Source organism: Chinchilla lanigera, unplaced genomic scaffold (genome assembly GCF_000276665.1).
Source record: "Chinchilla lanigera isolate Chin_1 unplaced genomic scaffold, ChiLan1.0 scaffold00056, whole genome shotgun sequence".
NCBI classification, from domain to species: domain Eukaryota; kingdom Metazoa; phylum Chordata; class Mammalia; order Rodentia; family Chinchillidae; genus Chinchilla; species Chinchilla lanigera.
The window spans coordinates 610,928-618,723 of NW_004955457.1; the positions used below are offsets into that span (position 1 = coordinate 610,928).

The 7,796-nt window shown below is 37.2% G+C and overlaps 1 long non-coding RNA gene across 1 annotated transcript; it reads right to left on the bottom strand.

Annotated features, from left to right (window-relative positions):
- Positions 1–512: 512 nt before the first annotated feature.
- Positions 513–7,796, bottom strand: LOC106149918. Its single transcript, XR_001236383.1, has 3 exons — positions 7,684–7,796; positions 7,368–7,533; positions 513–686 (listed from the first exon to the last, which is right to left on the bottom strand). It is a non-coding gene; the product is annotated as an uncharacterized LOC106149918 (long non-coding RNA).

Genomic DNA, 7,796 nt, shown 5'->3' on the forward strand with positions numbered 1-7,796 from the left:
TTTTAATTCCTCCAAATATAAATGTTAAATCTAAAATGTCAAAGTACGCAACAGTAATATTAACACAGTTAATACTGAAGGTAAATGTTAAACACATGCATGCGATTCTTTGCAAAGATCATCTGCAAATGCAAAATCAAGAGTGGTTTTATTATAGACAAATTACTTGAAAAGTTACATTAAATTGCTTTACATGACACATCTTGGCATTTTCTTTTCTTTTTTTTAATTCACAAAAGTTTATTTCTGGAGAACATGGCTAGTAGCTGTTACGATTGGAGATTTAAAAAGAACAACTTTTTCTTGTTCTTGGTGGTTTTCTGTAAGCATTGTCTTGTATTCTTTTTTGCCTTTTTTTCTCATTTTGTCAGTTCCCTGGAGAAATGCAGTGACTTACTGAATTTGCAGATTTAGGAAGAATAAGCAGAGAACCTTGCTCAACTCAACCTTCCTCTCTCCTCCTGGTTAGGGAGCTGTTCATGGAAATCTTTCTGGTTTTTTTGCTCATCCTTGCAGTTGGCTTCGTTGGGACAGCTGTGTCACTGTGGGACAGTGCTATCCAGAAGGGCACATGCGCTCACCAGGTCTGGGCGCACCCTCCCCGGGGGATCTCTCTAGTCATTGTTTTGGAATTCAGCCCATTAAAGAGCTGCAGTCTTGTGTGCTGCTCCTCTCACCTTCTGGGACTGCAAAAGAGAGAAATCATGTGCTAAAGTAACAAAGATCTTTTAATTACTTAAACAGAGGGGAGACGGAAAGACTTCTTTATTTTTGCTATAGGTAAAGTTTCAACTCTTTACCTTTAATTAGAAACAAAAGCAAATTTAGAATATAATCTATATTACTTGCTAACATGTGTATTCCAATATTCTGGTTATATGCAAATTGGGCACGTGAATGTTAAACAAGTGTTAAGAGGTTTGGATATTTTTAAAAGCAAAATTTAAAAATTAGTCCCCCTATTACTATGTTATCCTTCTTTTACTCTTTAAAATAATAATAATAATAATAATAAACCAAAAAAACACAAATTATCTTTAAATTTAAAAAAAATGCCAAAATTTAAAAATTACAATGAGCAGGAGCCTTTTTAGGATCAGATAATTATTTGAGCCCAAGAAATAAGAAATAAGCTGGGTGTGGTGATGCATACCTATAATCTTGACACCCAAGAGGCAGAGGATTGCTATGATTTTGAGGCTACAGAGTGAGTTCAAGGCCAGCCTGAACTACATAGCAAAACCCTGTCTCAAAAAAGGGAGAAAGGGAGAAAGAAAGAAAGAAAGAAAGAAAGAAAGAAAGAAAGAAAGAAAGAAAGAAAGAAAGAAAGAAAGAGGGAGGGAGGGAGGGAGGGAAGAAGGAAGGAAGGAAGGAAAGAAGGAATGAAGGAAGGAAGGGAAGAAAGAGAGAAAGAAAGAGAAAGAATCTAATTAAACTCACTTGGTTACAAATCAAGTAAACACAGACATACACCAGCAGAGCAGGGACCAGAGAGTGCCAGTTGCATAACAATGTTAATCGACAAATGTCATTGAATCCAGGGCCACAAATAATTACTTTGTAGATACTCTTAGCCATATTCATAATATACTAGCAATATGGGAAACCAGATATAGTTTTAACCAGCTTTTACAAAAGAGAGAGATTAAGTTATTTTTAAAAATTACTTTTACTACAAACTGTGCAAATCAAGAATAAGATGGATAAATAAGCTGTTTCTTATCAGCGCTTCCTATTCCAAATTATATATATTGAAGATTTTATCATAATTATGCACAGAGGTGCTACAAAATGTTGGGTTAATTTTCAATCTACCAAAATTTTCCTCTGAGAATAAGACAATTTAAGGCTAGACTGTATTAGCTGGGCATGGTGGCACACTCGTATAATCCCAGCACTCAGGAGGCTGAGGCAGGAGGATCGTTGTGATTTTGAGACCAGTCTGGGCTACAAAATGAGCTCAAGGCCAGCCTGAACTGCAGAGCGAGACCCTGTCTCAAAAAGACCAAAAAAAAAAAAAAGACTATATTACTACTAGTAGTAAAACTACTACTGATTATTGCTCATACTTCTGGATAGCTACAAATAAGAATAATTGAAGTAAGAATTATATAAATTATACACAACAACTGGCCTTGTCAGGCAGATCTTTTTTGTTGCCAATCTTGTAAGCTTTAGGTTGTCTGCAGTAAATGGTTTCATTTCATCAAAAGCTGAACACAAGCTTTTCATGATATCCTCTTTTTTGTCTTAAATGATGAATAACATTCCCCATTTTCACTCACATTGCTTTATTCACTATGCGGTCATTTGAACCTTACTGTCTTCTTTCACATCAAGCATCCTGACAGAGATTTCTTTGAATTTCACTGCTTAGGCAAAAGTCTGATACTGAAGCCAATAGATGAGAAAACATAAAAATGAATCATGAAACCTGACACGTTTTTTGGGAAAAAGAAAATAAAGATTAAAAAGGGCATTTCAAATGAAAACAGACGGAGAATCTAGAATCAGTGTTTGGAGAACCTTTGTACGTGGCTGGGTGATGACTGAGCCCAGGAATTGTCACCTATAACTCATAGAAGCTTCGTCATCAGACAACTCAAGAGATACTTATTACCATGAAAAAAAATGAGATTTTTTTGATCATGTGTCTTGTGTTCAAATTAACATCCCCATGCCTGAAAAGGGGATTTAAGAAATAAAGGAAGGATGAATCCTGCTCTCCGGGTGAGTCATTCTTTATTTAGGGAGAAAAATCAAATACCTGAAACAACCAGAATGTGATTACCATGTAAAATCTTTTAAATAATGAACAACCTGCCCATCACACTAATCTATGCTTGGCCTTTCCCAAGCTAAACATCCAGGTGATGCCCAGCATGTGCCCAAAGCAAGGCCAGCCAATGTTCTTCTACTTCCGGGCACTGAGTTACGTTTTTACTGGGAGTCAGTTACTGGGAACCATACTGTGTACCCTAGCTGTGCTTGTTCCTATAAACATGAGGTTTCATTCAGTATTTTTTGAACCTTTGAAATAAAAGTGCCGAAAGAAAGCATTTTCTAGGAAAAACAATTTTTAATCCTTTGGAAAGACAATAAAATTGAGACATTTAAAATGCAGCTGTTTAATTAAGTCTTGGAAAGGCAGCTACAAAAGATTGGGGAAAATATGAAAGGATTGTGGAAGGTTATTTCAATTTGATATTCTATTCTTGGGGGTCAGGAAACATTTTTGTTAATGGGCATAAGGTAAACATTTCAGTTTTCTGGTCAATATGTCAATACGGTATCTGACATAACTACTCAGCTGTGCCACTGAAGCACAAAATGTCCATAAACAATACATTAAAAATGAGCATGGCTGTGCTCAGTTCGCCAACACATATAGTAAAATTGGAATGATACAGAGAAAAATGAGCATGGTTATATTAAAAACTTTATTTACAAGCACTGAAATTTGAATTTCATGTAATATTCTCATCATAAAATGTTATCCTTTTTTAATTTCTCTAATCATTTAAAATCTAAAATCCATTCTTAGCTTACAGGCTGCATAAAAACAAAAGATGGGTTAGATTTGGCCCCTAGGTTTGTTGACCCCTAGATGAGGTTCAGTATCTTAAAGGACAGACAAAGAAATGTAGAATTGCTATATTAAAAAGCAATCCCACACTGTTTTTCATGTTCGTGGAGTTTTATTGAATGTAATCTGCTATATTAATTTCCTACTATTGCCATCACAAACTACCACAGATTGGATGGCTTAAACAGTAGAAATTTATTTTCTCACAATTCTGGAGGCTGGAAGTCCAAGATCAAAGCCAGGCAGTGCTTTCTTCCTGGCTCATAGATGGCTGCCTTTGCATTGCAATGCCTTCACATGGCCTTTCCTCTGTGTTTGTCCAAAGAGAGACACCACGCTTTGTGGTATATCCAGTTGGAGGGAGGATAATCTTTCTAAAGTATCAGGCACCCACCCTTATAGCTTCCCTTACCTTTTATTGCTTTCTTGGAATCCTCTCTAAATACAGCCACAGAGGGTAGGGTTTTAGCATATGAATCTGGGGGAACACATTCTGTCTACAACACATACCTATGTTTACTTTTTAACACTTTTTAGTAGATATATATTACAACACCAACACATTCTGGACACAATCATTTATTGACCCTTCTGATTTCTGACATAGTACCTATAAGCTCATGGTTCAAATGTATACATTGAGGTGTCTAGCATCAAGAAATAGTCTTTTATCCTCCTTCTCCAGGAGCTGAAATAATTCTTATTTGTTAAAGCTGCTTATGTGATGTAGGTAACATTATTCTCTCATTTATTCTAGTGTTTCATGGTTCTTCCAACTTGGAAAGCTACTGAAAAAGAAAAAAACTACAAAATCCATCTCAATACTAAAATATTCAGTTTTACAGTTTTTTTTTTCCTTTCTTTCTTTCTTTCTTTCTTTCTTTTTTTTTTTTTTGTCTTTTTGAGACAGGGTCTCACTATACAGTTCAGGTTGGCCTTGTACTCACTTTGTAGCCCAGGCTGGCCTCGAACTCACAATGATCCTTCTGCCTCAGCCTCTTGAGTGCTGAGATTACAGGTGTGCACCACCACACCTGGTGATAGTCCTTGATACTTTTTCTTTCTCAAAATTTTGTGGTTTCATTTTAATTTTTATCAAAAGATAAATAGCCCCGTAAGGTTTTTAATGAAAGACAGTTGAGCCAAGTGTTATAGGTGCACACCTATAACCCCAGTATACAGGGGGCTGAGGTGAAAGGATCACCATGAGTTCCAAGTCAGCCTCTCAGCTACATAGAAAGTTCAAGGTGAGCCTGAACTACACAGCAAGACCTTGTCTCAAAAAAAGGCTGTTATTATTACCTACTCATCGCTATCTTTCTACCATCACCTTCCTCATTCCCTGTGCACAATTCTCTTTCTCTCATCTTCCCAATTTCATAATTTTCTGTAAAGTCAACATTAGGCAATGTCAGTGTTTCTGTTACCTTATTTTTCAATTTTTGAGAGTTACTTATTGGCTTCTGAATGCCCATGTAAATATAGAACACTATTCTTTTTACCATTTATATAACATCTTCTCTCTCTACAGTCACTAATTTTCCAGGTTTAATTTTTAGTTTTCATTTTCTCCTATTATCTCTTATTCACTCCCTTTGTTTTGTTTCCGGTGAGTCCCTTTTGATCTTTCTTTGGTATTTCAGGCTTTCCCAAATAGTTGGTGTCCTTTTGCTGTCCATTGATATTTCGAAGAAAGGACTCAGGATCTGCCTGGAAACTTTGCAGTGGTGCTTAATGACTGGCGTCTCTGTAGGTAATTATTAGGATTTAGCTGTTTTATTGCCAACTCCAGCAATATGAGAATTTATACATCACTATCTCCAAAAGCACCCAGTGTAGAGAGAAATTCTTCAAACTGGCACATGAAGTAAAAATATGAAAACTTTCATTTAATCCTCCTATTTCTAACGTCGTGATTGATCTTCACCACCTTCCCTGACACTGAGTTTGGGGGTTTTCTGTTTCACTGATGCAGGCAGTAAACCCCCTGGATCCTACCTGAGCAAGGTAAGGGAAGAATGGGTCAGTCCTTGGCTGGGTAGAATAAGGGTAGGATTAAAGTTGCTGTCTATTTGGTCCTGATGGAACGATTTTTCAAAAGCTTTCTTAGTCTGACCTTATTCTACACCTTTAGAGGCACCTGATGCCTCCTATGGTTGAAACTTTCAGGGTCTCTTGATTGTTGATCACATCCACTTCCTTCTTATTGGCTTGCAGACCTTGCTTCTGTGACCTCAGTTAATGCTTCTCTATCTGCTTTCCTTCTTCCAAAATAATGTTGCTCTTTCTTATTTTTTATTTTGTTATTTTTGTGGGTTTTATAATGTCTTCACCTCTGAATTCTCATATCCATGTGATTTCAGGAAGGTATAGTGGAGATGCATGTGTTCAGTTTTTCATGTTTTAGGTACGTGTGTTTTAAGTATTTCTAAAATGTCCTTATAGATATTGCACAAATTTACACTACTATAATCTGTGCACATGCATACATTTTCCTAACTGGCATACCTGCCAGTAGTAGTAAATCAAACTCATTCCTGCCAATTCACTACTAAATTTTATTTTCCTTAAAATTAAGGCCTATCTCTTGCCTATATTTGTCTCCTATCCATAACACCAAACACACAGACATCTGCAGGGAAGAGCATGGACCAAGTTCTTCAGTCATCCCACTCCTTTTACTAGAACTTTTCTCTTGAGCATTTTATGTCCTCACACTGGATAACCAGAATTTGTTGCTAACATCCTTCTTATTTTAATACTCTAGGTGTTTAGATTGGTTGCTAGGGTTGCTATAACAAAGGATTCTGTGCCTACAACAACAGAAATTTATTGATTTACAGTTTTGGAGGCTAGATATCCACAACCAAGGTATCTGAGAGTTGTGAGAAAAATCTATGTTTTTCTTCTCTAGTGGTTCACTAGTGATCTTTGACAGTTCTTAGCCTATATATTCATCATTTTTATCTTTACCTTCATCTTTACATGACATTCGGCCCATGTATATATCTGTCTTCAAATTGCCCCTCCCTTTTTTTTTGTCTTTTTGAGACAGGGTCTCGCTATGCAGTTCACACCGGCCTTGAGCTCACTTTGTAGCCCTGGCTGATCTCGAACTTGCAAGGATCCTCCTGCCTCAGCCTCCCGAGTGCTGGGACTACAGGTGTGCTCCACCATGCCTGGCAATGCCCCTTTTTATAAGGTCAGCAGTCACACTGAGTTAGAGCTCAACCTAATAAACTTATTTTAAATTAATTATTTCTCTAAAGGTCCCTTCTCCAAATAAGGGCACATTGTGAGGTTCTAGAAGTTAGGATTTCAGCTTATGAATTTTAAAGAAAGGAACCCTTGAACCCATAACTGTACTGGTGGCAGGTGCTCAAAAATATTTAATAGATGACTTGAATTTATTATTTATTGATAAGTGGTGATATATCAATGAAATTCAGAACAGAAGCTAAAATGCTCTAAGTATATAGGAAAGGAAAAGAAATAAAACTCTGGTGCAGAATTGCAAATATTATGGCAAAGCTATTAAGCAAAGCACAAACAACAGAAACAAAGCATCTCAAAATTTGGTATCTGGGCCAGGGATATAGCTCAATGACACAGCGCCTGCCTGGCAAGCTTGAGGTCATGAGTTCGATTCCTGGTACCAAAAAAAAAAAAAAAAAATCAGTTTCTAAGGAAGATAGTGACAGACACCCTATAAAAGCTGGGCTGCCGTACCAAACATCTTGAGCAACACAGGGGCTTCATGAATAAAGAACTGCATTTTCACCTCATGCAGCAATTTCAAAGTGGATGGCCCAGGTCAGCAGTCAAGTTCTGGTCTTCATGATGATTTAGACCTCAAGTTTTCCTGTGACATTTTCATCATCTGCATGGTAAAAGCTGGATGTCTTCCACTGTCTGCATTTCAGTTCAGTGGGACTGAACAAGGGAACCTGGAGGAGGCATGCAAATGAATGAAGTCCTCAACCCAGAGTTGAGACATTCACTTCTTCTCACCTTTTGTAATGAGGACTATTTCCATGGTTATATTTAATCACTGGAAGGCTGTACCATGTAGTACAGTGGCTCACAGTGGGACTCACCTTGGAAGAAGAGAATGGTGTGGGCAGACAGCCAGCAGCTTCCTTCATTCTCTTTAATGAACCCCAGCAGTGGTGAGAGGAGTCTTCCTAGAAAGCGTGATGTCAGTACCTAC